The sequence below is a fragment of the Maniola hyperantus genome, chromosome 18 (genome assembly GCF_902806685.2).
Source record: "Maniola hyperantus chromosome 18, iAphHyp1.2, whole genome shotgun sequence".
Taxonomy (NCBI): domain Eukaryota; kingdom Metazoa; phylum Arthropoda; class Insecta; order Lepidoptera; family Nymphalidae; genus Maniola; species Maniola hyperantus.
In genome coordinates this window covers 11,785,846-11,804,234 of record NC_048553.1, presented here as the reverse complement: position 1 = coordinate 11,804,234, position 18,389 = coordinate 11,785,846, and the positions used below count along the sequence as shown (strand labels likewise).

Sequence of the window (18,389 nt, the reverse complement as noted above, 5' to 3'; positions counted from 1 at the left end):
CAAGTTCAGCGGCAAAGATAAAAAAGAAAAGACCGAGGGCGAAGATGCAGGCCAAACATCAGTTTGTAAGGTGACGATTTACTATCAGCACTATCGTTCACTAGTGAAAAATATATATTCACGATTTACAAAAACTAAAAACTTAATAAATAGCCAAATCTAAAGAACATTTTCAAGTTCAGTGGCAAAGATAAAGAAGAAGACCGCAAACTGAGGGGTGAAGATGAAGACCGAAGACCGACGGCGAAGATGAAGACCGAAGGCGAAGATGAAGACCGAAGGCGAAGATGAAGACCGAAGGCGGAGATGAAGACCGAAGACTTAGGGGTAAAGATGAAGACCGAAGCCGAAGATGAAGACCGAGGGGTGAAGATGAAAATGAAGAACAAAAACCAGGGGCGCAGATGAAGACCGAGGGCGAAGATGAAGAACGAAGACCGAGGGCGAAGATGAAGATGAAGACCAAAGGCGAAGATGAAGGTGAAGATGAAGGCCAAAAGCGAAGATGAAGATGAAAACCGAAGGCGAAGATGAAGACCGAAGGCGAAGATGAAGACCGAATGCGGAGATGACGACCGAAGGCGAAGATGAAGACCGAAGGCGAAGATGAAGACCGAAGGCGAAGATGAAGACCGAAGGCGGAGATGAAGACCGAAGGCGGAGATGAAGACCGAAGACTTAGGGGTGAAGATGAAGACCGAAGGTGAAGATTAAGACCGAGGGGTGAAGATGAAGACCGAAGGCGAAGATGAAGAATGAAGACCGAGGGCGAAGATGAAGAACGAAGATCGAGGGCGAAGATGAAGAACGAAGACCGAGGGCGAGGATGAAGAACAAAGACTGAGGGCGAAGATGAAGAACGAAGACCGAGGGCGAAGATAAAGAACGAAGACCGAGGGCGAAGATGAAGAACGAAGACCGAGGGCGAAGATGAAGAACGAAGACCAGGGCGAAGATGAAGAAGGAAGACTGAGGGCGAAGATGCAGAACGAAGATCGAGGGCAAAGATGAAGAACGAAGACCGAGGGCGAAGATGAAGAAGGAAGACTGAGGGCGAAGATGCAGAACGAAGATCGAGGGCGAAGATGAAGATGAAGACCGAAGGCGAAGATGAAGAACAAAAACCAGGAGCGCAGATGAAGAACGAAGACCGGGGCGAAGATGAAGACCGAAGTCGAAGATGAAGACCGAAGGCGAAGATGAAGACCGAAGGCGAAGATGAAGGTGAAGATGAAGACCAAAAGCGAAGATGAAGATGAAAACCGAAGGCAAAGATGAAGACCGAAGGCGAAGATGACGACCGAAGGCGAAGATGAAGACCGAAGGTGAAGATGTCTTGACCGAAGGCGAAGATGAAGACCGAAGATGAAAATGAAGACCGAAGATGAAGGCGAAGGTGAAGATGGAGACCGAAAACGAAGATGAAGACCGAAAGCGAAGATGAAGACCGAAGGCGAAGCTGAAGACCGAAGGCGAAGATGAAGACCGAAGGCGAAGATGAAGACCGAAGGCGCGAAGGCGAAGATGAAGACCGAAGGCGAAGATGAAGACCGAAGGCGAAGACGAAGATGAAGACCGAAGGCGAAGATGAAGACCGAAGGCGAAGATGAAGACCGAAGGCGAATATGAAGACCGAAGGCGAAGATGAAGACCGAAGGCGAAGATGAAGACCGAAGGCGAAGATGAAGACCGAAGGCGAAGATGAAGACCGAAGGCGAAGACGAAGATGAAAACCGAAGGCGAAGATGAAGACCGAAGGCGAAGATGAAGACCGAAGGCGAAGATGAAGACAGAAGGCGATGATGAAGACGGAAGGCGATGATGAAGACGGCAGGCGAAGATGAAGACCGAAGGCGAATATGAAGATCGAAGGTGAAGATGAAAACCGAATGCGAAGATGAAGACCGAAGGCGAAGATGAAGACTGAAGGCGAAGATGAAGACCAAAGGCGAAGACGAATACCAAAGACCGAGACGTGAAAATCAAGACCGAAGGTGAAGATGAAGTCCAAAGGCAAAGATGAAAACCGAAGATCGAAGACCGAGGGGTGAAAATGATGATCGAAGATAGAAGGCGAGATGAAGACCGAAGATAGAAGGCGAGATGAAGACCGAAGACCGAGTTAAAGACGTTCCAAGACACATCGACGGGGAAGATGAATAATAATGAAGGCAAAGATGAAGAAACAGGGATCAGCGAAGCAGAAGTCGGGATCAGCAGGGAAATAATGCAGCGAAGAATAAGATGAAGATCAGCGACGAAGAACAAGAGGAAGACTAGCGACGAGGAAGACAGTAACCAGCGGAAAGAAGACGATGCCAGCGACAAAGAAGACATTTACCAGCAGCAAGAAGGTAAGCCCAGCCGCGAAGAAAACAGGGACTAGCGACGAAAAAGACGGCACCAACAGCGAAGATGAGGACCAGCAGTGAAGAAAATGGAAACCAGCAGCTATGAACACATACTAACGGCGACAAATACGAGGACCAGCATTGGACAAGATGGCGCCAGAGACGAAGAAGAAAAGACAAAATGCAAATGCACAAAAATAGAGGTGAGAATAGAAATGTACCTTTTAAAGTAATTTTTTTTTGAGTAAAGTAAAATATTTTATAGTGGTTATAGGTGCATACCTTATAGTTGCCTATAATAAATATAAAATATCTACTTATCTACACTAATATTGTAAACAAGTTTGTAAGTTTGTTTGTTAATCTCAGGAACTACTGAACCAATTTGAAAAATCTTTCACCAGTAAAAAACTACATTATTTTTGAGTGACACTGCTATATTTTATTTTCAAAAAAATTACAAATCCCTACGAAAATTAAAAGCTGCCCGTGCGAACCCTGGCGAGTCGTTAGATATTTATAAAACCAATTTTATTACAGGTAGGAAAGAAACGGCTACAGGAATGAAATCTAATCCAAGAAAACCAGAAATAGTTGTTAAGTAGACGAGAATTTTCGTTGCTAGAAGTTATTTTGGACATTTTTTGATGATTGATGATAATAAAAGTATTGCCAAATAACAGGATTTTCTTTACCTACCCATACATAGTACGCGACAGGTCCAGATAGCAATCGGGGAGGGAACGCTCCGCATACCCGCGCTAACCCGGTGCGGGCGAGCGGCGGTAACGTGCGGGTGTGCGGGGCGTCCCTTCGCCTCATACACCGATTGGCATTTCAAGCTGTCGCGGCCTATACTTACGTACCTAACTACCTAGTATTCCTGTGGGATGATTGATCCCTACTGGTTAGGCATATACAGTACCCGGCAGAAAATATTACAAATCGCATCGACCTTTAGAAAAAGATAGCGGCTCTACGAAGGCGAAATCTTTTTCTAGGGTCGATGTACAATTTATTCCTGCCAGCTACTGGTGCTTCAATTTGGAGAGCACTAACATAGAAGAGAAGAACCATATTAGAAATACCTACTTGCACGGTGGCCATGTACAGGCAGCAAGCAGTCTGGCCTCATGATATCGTATTTTTAGGGTTCCGTACCTCAAAAGGAAAAACGGAACCCGTATAGGAAGAACTCAAGGAAGAATCACTTTGTTGACGATCTGTCAAGCAATCTACAGGGTACTTCCCGTTGACCTAGAATCATGAAAGTTGGCAGGTAGATAGATCTTATAAGTAAGTTATAACATACGTAAGGGGAAAAATCTGAAAACCGTGGATTTAGGGTTACATCACACAAAAAAAATTAAATTGTGGTCATGAACTAAGTGAACTAAATAATTAGTATTTTCAATTTTCGAAGTAAAATAACTATATCAAGTGGGGGTATCATATCAAAGGCTTGACCTGTGCATTCTAAAGCAGATTTTTATTTATTTTTATGCATCATAGTTTTTGAATTATCTCAAAGTGTAAAATGTCGAAAAAATACGACTGTAATACGAAACCCTCGTCGGTGCGCGCGAGCCAGACTCGCACTTGGCCGGTTTTTTTAAAATTCAGATACATTTAGTTAGCCCTTGACTGCAATCTCACCTGGTGGTAAGATTGCAGCCAAGGGCTAACTTACAAGGGACTGATGAATGATGATGCAGTCTAAGATGGAAGTGGGCTGACCTGGAAAGGGTGTGGCAGTTTTATTAAACCCATAGGTACCCTATTGGTTTGTACACGGTATCGTACCGGAACGCTAAATCGCTTGGCGCTTGGCTCTGCCGGTAGGATGGTAACTTTTTTTTTGTTTTTTTGGGTAGGAGGAAATCCTCATGGATACCAATTGGCATGCCCGACTTCACTGAGGCTTTCTCAGCGACCTACGGACTAAAACCTCCTCCCTTCGCTGGCCGTCCTTCCCCGGTACTGCAATACGCAAATCTTCAGGATAGGGGCTGTCCGGTCAGGCCTCGTTTGCCCTTTGCCTGGACCATTCGTCGTTCACACGCTTCCTCATTATTTCCTGGAGCATTTTGCACCCTTATTCCACCCCTCTTCATCGTTTAGCATCTGTGGCACCAAACTGTCCTTCGTGAGAGGTTCTCCGTTTCCACGTGCTTCGTTCCTTATTTCTGCGAACATGCTGCACTCAAAAATTGCGTGGTGCGGTGTGTCCTCCTCACCGCAGTAGGGACAGTTGTCGCTGGGTGCCTTGCCGATGGCATGCAGGTAAGTGTTGAATACTCCGTGCCCGCTCAGTGCCTGTGTGATTAATTTATCGACTTCCCCGTGTTTCCTATTAATCCATTTTCGGAGGTCCTGTATGAGGTCTCTAGTCCATTGCCCCTTTCCTCTTTCCTTCCACTCCTTTTCCCACTCTCCTAGGGTGCGTTGCCGCTGTTCCTGTGGGGTTTTTTGGTCTTTTCCTTTGAATATCCTCATTCTTTCCATGACTAGCCTTTCTATGGGTATCGTCCCTGCTATGACCATGACAGCTTCTTTAGATATTGTCCGGTATGCACCACAGATTCGGATAGCCAGTCGCCGCTGTATTCTGCCAAGCATGTTGCTTTATTTAGCCATTTGGAGTGCTTGGCCCCAGACTGGTGCTCCGTACAGCATCACCGAGTGTGCCACTGATACTAGGATCCTTCTTTTGCTGGCTCTTGGTCCTCCTTTCCTGGGCATTAGCTGGCTTAGTGCTGTTGTTAACAGTTTGGGCCACATGCTTGTCAAACTTCAAGCTACGGATGGTAACTTGCCGCGGCCGAAGCCTCCCACCGGACCGGAGATTTAGAAATTATAAAATTCCAAATCCCTGCCGGGAATCAAATCTGGGATCTCCCATTAATAAGACCACAACGCTTACCGCTGCGCTAGGGAGGTAAAAAATCATCAAAAATAAAAAACTCTGATAACTATCAGTAGTCAGTACCCTTATTATAAATGCGAGTGTTCTGTGGTCTTTGTCTGTGGTCTAGCTATTTTATGATTTTACATAATGTACTCTGTGATTTTACCCATCTCAATTCTCATTTTCGTTTCTATAATATAAAAATTGTTGGAAAAGTCCTGTCTCAACGTAGTAGTTACCCACCCATTTACAGTGATTACTTAAAATAATTATAATTGCTTCGCCCGCTGGTTGCTCCTTGCTAGCTGCTTGAGATAAAAGTTATAACAAGAGTCCTTGAAAATGCGGTGTTGTGTACCTTTCTGCAAAAATACTTCGGACAATGTATCAGAAAGGGAGGGTAATGGGATTAGTTTTCATAGGTAAGTATAATGTAACAATTCATTGATTGAATTATTTGAATTGACTCGTAAGTCGTAATAGCCGTAGTAATTAGGTGTCTGAGCAGAATCAGTACAGCTCGGTTAGTTACGCTGGTGGTCCTTGACTTTGTAGTCCCGTGGTACCTCCCTGGAATCTTATTAAAAACTACTGAATTAAGGTGCTACCTAAGTTAATTTACATTAGCATTGTAACACATTAGCAATGTATTTCTCGGAGGGACCAGAAGTAAAAAAAAACCTTCCATGGACTTCTAGACAGGTAAATATTGGTCATTGAAACACTGCCCTGCAGTTTGCAGCAAAGCAAGGGCTTTCAAAGGGTGTGTGTACTCTATATATGACTGCTTTCTGTGTATAAAACTTGGAGATGTCTTCGTGTCTAAAATTCCTCTTTGTTTAAGACCAAAGTTATCAGACAGTGTGTGTTGCTAGTAATGACATAATCTGACACATAGTTGCTAATATTATAGGCTTCACGAAAGTATAGAGACACTCAGTGGAGAGAACTTTGCGTTGAGTTTCTCTACATAATCAAATCGGATATGAGAAGATCTGTAGAAGGACCAGAGTAATTGACAGCTCAATGGGTTGCATAGTTTAAGGCACATTGATAAACCCATAGAGGATGGGGTCCCAAGGTACTAGAATGGTGACCTTGCATCTGAAAGCACAGCTTTAGTGATTCCCCCAGTGGTGAATAGACGATAGCCAACTAGTAGCATAGAGCTGCTGGATTGGAGCGGTGCAAGACTATGGTGTGTGGAAATCCCTAAACGGGACATATGTCCTGCTGTGCATGTCTATCGGTTGACAATGATGTTGATGACTGATGACTGGTGAAGTGGTAAGCGCTGTGGTCTTGTTAGTGGGAGGTCCCGGGTTCGATTCCCGGCAGGGCTTTGGAAATTAATATTTTTAAATTTCTGGTCTGGTCTGGTGGGAGGCTACGGCCATGGCTAGTTACCACCCTATCGGCAAAGCCGTGCCGTCAATGCGATTTATCTTTGCGGTACGATGCCGTGTAGAAACCAAAGGGGTATGGGTTTAATAAAACTGCCATATCCCTTCCAGGTTAGCCCGTATCCATTTTAGATTGTATCATCACTTACCACCGGGTGAGATTGCAGTCAAGGGCGAACTTGTATCTGAATAAAATAAAAAAATGGGTATAGATGGTTCAACTGTGTAAAACAAGTTCCTATGGTGCAGGTTTGTTTGCTTATGTTCAACTTAAAAGTAATTTCCAGATTCCCCAGTGAAGTACATCTCCGTGTTGCTTGGCTTAGAGCCCTCGGCAAACAAGACGACCTGCCAGACACTGCCGTGGTGTGCTCACAGCATTTCCTAAATGAAGACATTCATGAAACAGAAAGTGGCTTAAGGCAAATTGGTACCGGTGCTATTCCTTCAATGGTGCAGGTAATTTATAATTTCTTGTTATGTGTTGTTACCTAGCTAATGCTTGCAACTTTGTGGGTTTAGATTTTCAAAAATCCTGTGGGAGATAAAAAGTAGCCTCATGTATACAAGTAGCATTCAACTAATTATATTTATTGCTCCACTACAGTGTGATTGAAGGACAAACCAATAAACCAACAAACACTTTCACATTTATAATATTGGTGGTGATAAGTAAATTAAAAGTAACGGATTGAGAAGAATATAAGATGTAATATTTATTAGATCTTAAATTACCTTTTTTCGTCACATACCTGTTGCAGCATTATAAGGAAATAGTAATGTAGAAGCAACTAGTAGTAGGAATAATAAATCATAATATAACATGACCTATGAGGTGTATAGTACCCATATAGTTAGTGCCGTAGATTCTTTTACCCCCTGTGCTGCTTGACAAACATTCCAATGAATAGAATAGAATAGAATAGAATGTTTTTTTATTCATGTAAACTTTTTAAAAGTGCTTATGAATAGTCAGGTTTAATTTACCACTGGTTCGGAATGCCGTTCCTACCGAGAAGAACCAGCAAGAAACTCGGCGGTTGCTCTTTTTAATTTTTCAATTTACAATGTTATTATACCGTACTATACAAGCCATTGCAGCCCCGTGCATTGCTGGAGCGAGTCAAATCCAAGCTTTTTTATCGTTTACATAGTCTGCGACTGTATAATATGCTTTTTTTAGGAGCATACTTTTAACACATTTTTTAAACTTGTGTAAAGGCAAGTCTAAAATTGCTTGTGGAATTTTATTATAAAATATTACACTCATTCCCACAAATGACTTTCGCACCTTCCAGAGGCGGAGCGCAGGAGTAGCTAGCTTATTTTTGTTTCTAGTTTGCCTATCATGGAGATCACTGATTTTTTTGTAACTGTGAATGTTTTGTCGTACAAAAATTATATTATTGTAAATATATTGGGAATGGTCCTTGGAGTTCACAGAAGTTGTTTATGAGTTCATTTCTGCGATCAGCTGTTTGCAGGGTTGTTACATTGGAGTTTTAAACAAATTCTTGAAGTCGTCAAATCTCCCATGGGTTGATAAGGCTCATTTTTTTTGATACATCCACTCACAGGTTCTAACCTCAGCTTGCAGGGATATCACAAACATTATCTAACTCCTTGAATATTTTCAGGTATGCATGATATGCCTAGACACTGACAGCAAGCTATTTCTAATGAGTAAACACAAATTGGAAGATGCATATGAAAAGTTAACCGGACATCCTGTAAGTTGTAACGTAGCGGGCTAGATCTAGCCCCACTAGGTACATAAGGGAGAAGGGCTCGAACCTCCGTCCCGTTAGATATTCCTAACCGGGTTGTGGGAGATTAAATCAAACAGCAATGAACACACGACACACACGCCCTCGGGCGTTTAATACAATTAACACAATATCCTTAATATCAAGACCACTGCAACTACACACTTGTCTTAGTCGCTAAGTTCGGGACGTCCCGAACCCGGGGCAGAGTCCTGAGGGAACCCTCCCCGGTGAGGTGCGCGGTCGGATGGATCGGGCGAGCCGCCGGCGGCTCGTAAACGCGGACGGGGTACGCGAGGGTGCGGAACGGTCTGACGGACCCTAGTGAAGCTGGGGTACGATCAGAGCCTCCTGTTGCGTCTGCTGGTTTCACCACCCACCCGTCGTAAGCGTGAGCCACGTTCCGACGTGTGCGGTGAGTAGTGTCCCCAGACGGACTGCCGGCTCGGGCGGCCGGCTCGGCTATTTATCGGCGCAGACATCAGGAGGCTTGGAGGAGAAGCGATGCGCGCGCACCGGCGCGCTGATTGGCTGGCTTGGTCACACCACCGTCGCGTCGCGCCTGATCGCGGCGCGCCCGGTGGACGAGTCGCTCGGCACGTAGGCCACCGATGACTCATCCTGGAACCTTCTAGTTATGTATTGTATACACACCCAGGCTAGAGCCATGTATACACACCCAGGATAGAGCCATGTATACACACCCAGGCTAGAGCCATGTATACACACCCAGGATAGAGCCATGTATACACACCCAGGATAGAGCTATGTATACACACCCAGGCTAGAGCCATGTATACACACCCAGGATAGAGCCATGTATACACACCCATGATACAGCAATCTATAACAAAAATGTTATACCCAGTTTGCTTTACACTGTCAAATGTTTTTGATAAATTTATAAGCAGTACCGGGACAAACAAGGATTGTTTCATTTTGATTCATTTTGTTTCAGTTGTGTGATCAAGGAAACTTAAAACAAACACTTTGTGTGCAATGTGTTCACAATTTGGTATACTTTGGTAGATTTAGAGACAAGAGCTTGAGAGCCCGTGCACTGATGATGGACTTAGTTGAAAAACATGAATTAGTGAGTATGGTCCTTGAGTAGACACTTTAGCTGCATCCCACATTCAGGCGACCTCTATGGCGGGTGCAGCGGCCATCAGCGCCGAACAGGCCAAGAGGCGCAAATATGAAAATCTCGATGGGAGCTTCGTATTCGTGCCTTTTGGTTTAGAGACCTTGGGGTCGTGGGGCCCGGGGGCTCGAGCTCTTTTTGAAGAATTTGCGAAACCCGAGAGCTGGCAGCTACCTTGGTCAAAGAATTAGTTTGGCCATCCAAAGGGGTAATGCTGCCAGCATCTTGGGTACAATGCCTCGCTGCGGTGGTCTCGATGAGATTTTAGATTTAATTTAATTTATTTTAGTTTTAATTTTATGTTTTGTTTTAGATTTAAGTTTATTAATAGTTTATTTGTCAACTTCAGCTGTTGATTAAAATACACGCACTCACATTAGTGAGTACTGAATTATCTTTTAAACTTGTATTCTTTTTATATTTATGATTAATAATTGTTTTCATGTAAATTGTGTGAATGTGCATGTAGTGTTTGCTTTCAAATGATTTTACAAACAACGTCATGTAACTTAACTTTATGTAATTTAAGATCATTTTTGTAAAAATCGCTAGCGAACCTTTTCAATAAAAATAAAAAAAATAAAAAATATATCCTTGTAATGTACATTAACTTGTTTCTCAACAGATAACAAGAAAACATATCAAAATGATAAACCGCTCAAAACACCAACTAAAGAGTGATATGGTGGTCACAACGCTAGGACCTGACCACTGTGACTTACACGTACTGGAAAACCTCTCAGAAGACAATCAACCAGAATTACAGGAAACTGGACCCATCATAGTGAAAACTGAAGGAAGTGATGACTCTATGTCAGTTGATGAAGTCATGGAAGTGTCCAATGAAGATGACAATATTGTAGACAGTGTCAAAGATGAGTTTGTAGCTTCTAGTGATGATGACATATCCGACTACCGCATTATGTTGGAAACAAAATCACTGGATGAAGCTATTTGTAAAGCTCTCAAGACGAAACATACATATATGCGACATAAAAGCGCTAAAATCGAGGTGAGATTGTTTTCCACTATTAACGGCCCATATGAAAAAATTGCGACTTTTTATTAAAAACAATAACTTTAATTTTTCACTATATTTTGCTTTTTAGGATTCCTTACTCAAAGGGTTCCTTTTTTTTCCTTTTGGAACCCTAAAAACGGGATTCCATTTTTCAAGTTCTAAATCTTTAGAGAATAAAAGGAACCTTTATAGGATAACTTTATGTGTGTCTGTCTGTCAACACCCGTCAAGGAAATCAACACCCATAGGGTACTTCCTGTTGACCAAGAATCATGAAATTCGGCAGGTAGCAATGTCTTATAGCACAAGTAGAAAAATCCGAAAACCATGAATTTATGATTACATCACAAAAAAGATTAAAAAGTGTTATTTCTTGTACGATGGTATAGATTACGGAACCTTTCGTGTGCGAGTCCGACTCGCACTTGATCGGTTTATACTTTTACTTAAATCGTGCATAAAGGTTACATGCATTTATTATTTTTTGGCAGACCGGTGACGTCGAAGTGGAATGTGACACGTCACAAGTGTGCAAGCCTCATACAGCTGTGAGCTCCAGCTCTGCACACTCCTCACTCCTCACTGAGAACAGGTCAGTATACCAGCCAGTACCAATAACGTTTAGTTCCAGTTAAAGTTCAGTCATCATGCACCCCCCGCTGGCTCACTACTAAGCACGGCTCTCCTCTCACCGAGCTGGCTTGATATTTATTTTTATTTAATCCACTGTAGGTTTTCTACGAAAAAATATTTATGCTTATCACTCAATGAAGCAGCAATGTAGAACTAAATAAAATAAATAAATAAAAATAAAATAAAATAGCCTTTATTCACTGATACACTAGTTTTACATCTTATATTACTAACTAAACGTATTACTAATTTCTTATTTCCTATTATTTAATTATCCTATCCTACATAATTTATTCTAAAAAAATTAGTAACACCAGCAGTTTACAGTTTAGGTTGTGCTCTTTGGACATAGGCCTCCTCTAGACTTCTCCATTTTTTCCTATCTAACAGAGGAGATGGGAGGATGACCTGCCAAAGGGTTGGCGCGGACTAGCGTTAGATAGGAAATGTAGAACTAACCAATGTCAAATGAGCTTGGTGGCTATCATTCAGTGTTAGACACTGAGTTAGCGAATCACCCCGCTGGTCTGTCCAGCGTCTTGGGGTACATCCGCTTGGCTTCGTTCCTTCGTCTTCTGTTAACATGACCTTTTATACTTTTTTTTTTATATAAGAATATTAGCCATATTAAATGACTAATATTCCCCTTTCCTCTCCAATTAAGCGTCAGGCTTGTGCTAGGAGTAGGTACGACAATAGTGCAACGGGCGGGGTTTGAACCGTCGTCCTTTCGGTTTTCAGTCCACTCCTATACCGGTTGAGCTATTGAGAAACATATTATATACACTCTAGATACAATCTGATATATTTCACAGGCAGGCAGATCCCAGCTCTTCTACACATACACACGCGGCTCAGACCTCTGGTAAGATAAACCGTTAATTATCACTTTACACATATTTTATAGAGCAACGTTATGTACAAGGAAATAGTCAAAATGTTTCGTTTCAGTCGCTCCTCTGCCCGCGAGTCTTGCCACAAATAACGAAATAAAAGTGTTCCCAACTGATGAAGCCGATACAAACGTCAGTTCCCGATACAACATGTCCACACACAGTGTTGTGAAGTCATACGATGTTTTATCTGAGAAAGTTGTATCAAAACGAGATGGATCTCTGACAGAAACACGTAAAGATGTTAGGTGTTATTTCAATAGAAAAAAACATAATATCAGTTATCAAAAAGCAAGTCAGAATGAACACATTGAACCAGTCATTAATGCAGTAAAAGTATCGAAAACTTTTCAATGTGAAACTGATTGTTTGAACAATGTAATCAATAAACAATGTAATAATTCGTTACAAAATAGTTCACACACTGGGGGAAGGTGTTTCATTTGTAGAATAATGTGCAAACGAAAAAGTCTCTTAGTTAAACATATAACGACTCGCGCTGTAGTACGACGGTTCACTTGCAAGATTTGCCACTACAAATGTAAATATCAAAGTCAGTTGAAGAATCATATGCGAACTCACACTGGTGAAAAGCCATTTGTTTGTATGTTATGCAATTACAAATGTGCACAAAATAGTAGTCTAGTGAGGCACATGAAAACCCACACTGCTGAAAAGCCATTTTGCTGTAAGTTATGCGATTACAAATGTGTACGAAATTGTCATTTAGTGTTGCACATGAGATCTCACACTGGTGAAAAGCCATTTATTTGTACGTTATGTAATTACAAAAGTGCACATAACAGTCATCTAATGATGCATATGAGAACTCACACTGGTGAACAGCCATTTATTTGTACGTTATGTAATTACAAATGTGCACATAACAGTCATCTAGTGATGCACATGAAAACTCACACTGGTTAAAAGCCTCATTATTGTAAATTATGCAAATATGTGCCAGAAATAGTGACTTAGTTATTCACATGAGAACTCACACTGGCGAAAAGCCATATTCCTGTACGATATGCGAGTACAAATGTTCACATAGAAATAATCTGATATGGCACATGAGTCCACACTGGTGAAAAGTCTTCATCACGTTCATGAACCGCACGTCTCACTCCGCGACTGGAGAATGCTGAAGAATAATATTGTGGAGTAAGAGTAGGTAGGTACGCGGCAGATAACAATTTACATCAGCCTTTAGAATGACGTTTCGGATTTCTAGAGCGTTGTCTCTGTCACCTATACCTATACGACGTTTTGTCGGTCTCAGAGACAGTGCTTTATATAACCGCTATCTCTCTGTAAATATCGATGTACATTATTTTTTGCCGCGTACTGTATATGGGTAGGTACTACTGGGTAGGTAGATGGGAGCGTTTTGGGATGCCCTGATATTTATACTACATGTTGTATAGTAAATAAAAAGTAATTTAATTTTAATAATATGTACCTATTGTATTTTAATTATTACAGTGTACTTACCTATAATATTTTGATATTTGCAATAGATGTTAGCTTTAAGGCCGGATCGCACTACAGCGGCGCGGCGCTGCGCAGCGCGGCACTAAGCGCCATGCCAGCGTCCATGTCGCACTAGAGCGGCGCTGCACTGCGCTTTGCTGCGCGTCGCGGCATAGAGGACTTTGACGCGAAGTGACGCGCCGCGCAGCGCTGCTGTAGTGCGGTCCGGCCTTCAAGCATCCACCATCCAACTGTACATGATCGCAAATAAATGAATATGAAATACTTAACCACTGGTTGTGTGTTGTAGTAGTAGTACCTAAGCACTGTACATAGAAATATCAACTAGTACCAAGTTGGTGACAGTGACAGCCTAACGAGTGGCTGCAGCGGGGTGATTCTCTAAACTAAATGATAGTCACCGATCTCATTTGACAGATTGGTTCTACATTGCTGCTTCATTGTTTGAATTTATATGGAAAGCGTTTAATGGATTAAAATAAATGTCAAATGCTGGGATATTTTGTAGCGGCCATTATTTACAACATAAGAACTGAGAACGCCTTAACATTATAAGGCCTTGTCATAAAGCGTCACTCTATGATGGAGTAAAAAAGAGACCTTCACATTATAAGCGTACTGATCAAGGCATGCATTTTTTGGCGGCTTTTGCAGTCCATAGACGACCGATGTCTAAAACTTGCGAGTGTCTTAGAAAGTTGTTAATATAATGTGAAGGAGTCATCACATGTTAGTTGGACGCCACTTATGGCAATAGCGTGCCATAAGTGCGCAGCCAGAGCGACAGATAACGTGTCACGTGATTATGAATGATCAAAGTATACGGGCATGGAGTTGAACTGTTGATTGATTATGAATCAGCTTGTCCCACTTAATGTATGAAACAAGAAATATTCTTTTGTTTCAGTCGCTCCTCTGTCTGCGAGACTCGCGACATATAATGAAGATAAAGAGACAGAAAATGAAGATACCGATGCAGTGCGGGAAAGTAAACCAGGCTTTCAAATTGACAATGGCGAATTCGAAAGCCAGACATCCGATATCAGTTGTAAATGAACGTAAACATTAATAGATTAACAAATTGCGTAGTTAAATTATACGATATTATCAAAATCCCTAAGAAGTGTGTCAATCAGAATATTGTGTCTAAAGATTTCAGTTATCATGCAACAAGTCAGAATGAAGTCGCTACAACACAACACGTTGAACTAGACATTAATGCAGTAAAATTAATTGTATCGAAAAGTGAAACTGATTGTTTGAAGAATGTAAATAACAAACAATGTAACAATTCATTACAAAATAGTTCACACACTGAGGGAAACTGGTTAATTTGTGACATTTGTAGAATAATGTGCAAACGAAAAAGTATCTTAGTTAAACATATAAAGACTCACGCTGCAGTAAGACGGTTCACTTGCAAGATTTGCCACTACAAATGTAAATATCAAAGTCAGTTGAAGAAGCATATGCGAACTCACACTGGTGTGAAACCTTTTTCGTGCAAGTTATGCGATTACAAATATGCACAACATAGTAGTCTAGAGAGGCACATGAGAACCCACACTGGTGAAAAGCCATTTCTGTGTAAGGTATGCGATTACAAATCTTCTTCTTCTTCCTTACCTTATCCCACGCTACGTGGGGTCGGCTATTACAAATGTGTAGAAAATAATAAACAAGTGGGGCACATGGGAACCTACACTGGTGAAAAGCCATTTTCGTGTAAGTTATGTGATTACAAATGTGTAGACAGTAGCAAGCTAGTGAGACACATGAGAACTCACACTGGCGAAAAGCCATATTCCTGTACGATATGCGAGTACAAATTTTCACATAATAGTCGTCTAGTGTCGCACATGAGAACTCACACTGGTGAAAAGCCTCATTATTGTAAACTAGCTGATACCCGCGGCTTCGCCCGCGTAGATTTAGGTTTTTAAAGATCCCGTATAGCCTATGTCACTCAGGAATAATGTAGCTTTCTACTGGTGAAAGAATTTTTAAAATCGGTTCAGTAGTTCTAAAGATTACCCCCTACAAACAAACTTAACGACATTACCTCTTTATATAATACGTGCAGCAGAAATCGTATTATTTTAATATCGCCATAACTTCAAAACCAAACGTCCAATTTTAATCATTCAAAGACCAAATATTATCTCCATAAACTGTTCTTAGTGATGAAATCATTTATTTTGATAAGGATTAATAGCATGAGTAAATTAAACGCGTTTAAATGTAGTCCAAAAAAAATTCAAGATTTTTAAATAAAAAAATGGTTGCTGTGCCTCACTCGACATAGATGGGTATAGTGTGTCGCGGACTTTTTTGTAGATATTTATAAGATCTACAATTAATTAGAACATTTTATGGTTCTATCTTTTATAGTTTAGGCAGCGTACGCAAAATAAGTAACTTTTCTGGTTGATTTTTTACACCTTGTGTCCGAAAAACCCAAATATCTTACGGAACCCTATTTTTTTCCAAAATAAAATATAGCCTATGTTACTCGTGGATAATGTAGCTTTCGAATGGTGAAAGAATTTTTAAAATCGGTCCAGTAGTTTTTGAGCCTATTCAGTACAAACAAACAAACAAACAAAGTTTTCCTCTTATAATATTAGTGTAGACAACGGGCCGTGCAGCAGAAATCGTAATATTTTAATTTCGCCATAACTTCAAAACCAAACGTCCAATTTTAATCATTCAAAGACCAAATATTATCTCCATAAACTGTTCTTAGTGATGAAATCATTTATTTTGATAAGGATTAATAGCATGAGTAAAATAAACGCGTTTAAATGTAGTCCAAAAAAAATTCAAGATTTTTAAATAAAAAAATGGTTGCTGTGCCTCACTCGACATAGATGGGTATAGTGTGTCGCGGACTTTTTTGTAGATATTTATAAGATCTACAATTAATTAGAACATTTTATGGTTCTATCTTTTATAGTTTAGGCAGCGTACGCAAAATAAGTAACTTTTCTGGTTGATTTTTTACACCTTGTGTCCGAAAAACCCAAATATCTTACGGAACCCTATTTTTTTCCAAAATAAAATATAGCCTATGTTACTCGTGGATAATGTAGCTTTCGAATGGTGAAAGAATTTTTAAAATCGGTCCAGTAGTTTTTGAGCCTATTCAGTACAAACAAACAAACAAACAAACAAACAAACAAACAAACAAAGTTTTCCTCTTTATAATATTAGTGTAGACAACGGGCCGTGCAGCAGAAATCGTAATATTTTAATTTCGCCATAACTTCAAAACCAAACGTCCAATTTTAATCATTCAAAGACCAAATATTATCTCCATAAACTGTTCTTAGTGATGAAATCATTTATTTTGATAAGGATTAATAGCATGAGTAAAATAAACGCGTTTAAATGTAGTCCAAAAAAAATTCAAGATTTTTAAATAAAAAAAATGGTTGCTGTGCCTCACTCGACATAGATGGGTATAGTGTGTCGCGGACTTTTTTGTAGATATTTATAAGATCTACAATTAATTAGAACATTTTATGGTTCTATCTTTTATAGTTTAGGCAGCGTACGCAAAATAAGTAACTTTTCTGGTTGATTTTTTACACCTTGTGTCCGAAAAACCCAAATATCTTACGGAATCCTATTTTTTTCCAAAATAAAATATAGCCTATGTTACTCGTGGATAATGTAGCTTTCGAATGGTGAAAGAATTTTTAAAATCGGTCCAGTAGTTTTTGAGCCTATTCAGTACAAACAAACAAACAAACAAACAAACAAACAAACAAAGTTTTCCTCTTTATAATATTAGTGTAGACAACGGGCCGTGCAGCAGAAATCGTAATATTTTAATTTCGCCATAACTTCAAAACCAAACGTCCAATTTTAATCATTCAAAGACCAAATATTATCTCCATAAACTGTTCTTAGTGATGAAATCATTTATTTTGATAAGGATTAATAGCATGAGTAAAATAAACGCGTTTAAATGTAGTCCAAAAAAATTCAAGATTTTTAAATAAAAAAATGGTTGCTGTGCCTCACTCGACATAGATGGGTATAGTGTGTCGCGGACTTTTTTGTAGATATTTATAAGATCTACAATTAATTAGAACATTTTATGGTTCTATCTTTTATAGTTTAGGCAGCGTACGCAAAATAAGTAACTTTTCTGGTTGATTTTTTACACCTTGTGTCCGAAAAACCCAAATATCTTACGGAACCCTATTTTTTTCCAAAATAAAATATAGCCTATGTTACTCGTGGATAATGTAGCTTTCGAATGGTGAAAGAATTTTTAAAATCGGTCCAGTAGTTTTTGAGCCTATTCAGTACAAACAAACAAACAAACAAACAAACAAACAAACAAACAAAGTTTTCCTCTTTATAATATTAGTGTAGATTATGCAAATACAAATGTGGCAGAAATAGTGACTTAGTAAGTCATATGAGAACTCACACTGGCGAAAAGCCATATTCCTGTACGATATGCGAGTACAAATGTTCACATAGAAGTTCTCTGAAATGGCACATGAGAATCCACACTGGTGAAAAGTCTTTATCACGTTCATGAACCGCACGTCCCACTCCGCGACTGGAGAATGCTCAGGAGAATGCTGTAATGTGTTTTGTGTAGAGTGCATGTATGTATAATATTGTGGAGTAAGAGTAGGTAGGTACGCGGCAGATAATAATTTACATCGGCCTTTAGAATGACGTTTCGGCTTTCTAGAGCGTTGTCTCTGTCACTCATACCTATACGACGTTTTGTCGGTCTCAGAGACAGTGCTTTAT

The 18,389-nt window shown here is 40.4% G+C and overlaps 1 pseudogene; it reads left to right on the top strand.

The window, feature by feature from the left end:
• The first annotated feature begins 5,480 nt into the window (after positions 1-5,480).
• Positions 5,481-18,139, top strand: LOC117990870 (zinc finger protein 420-like; annotated as a pseudogene).
• The last annotated feature ends 250 nt before the right edge of the window (positions 18,140-18,389 follow it).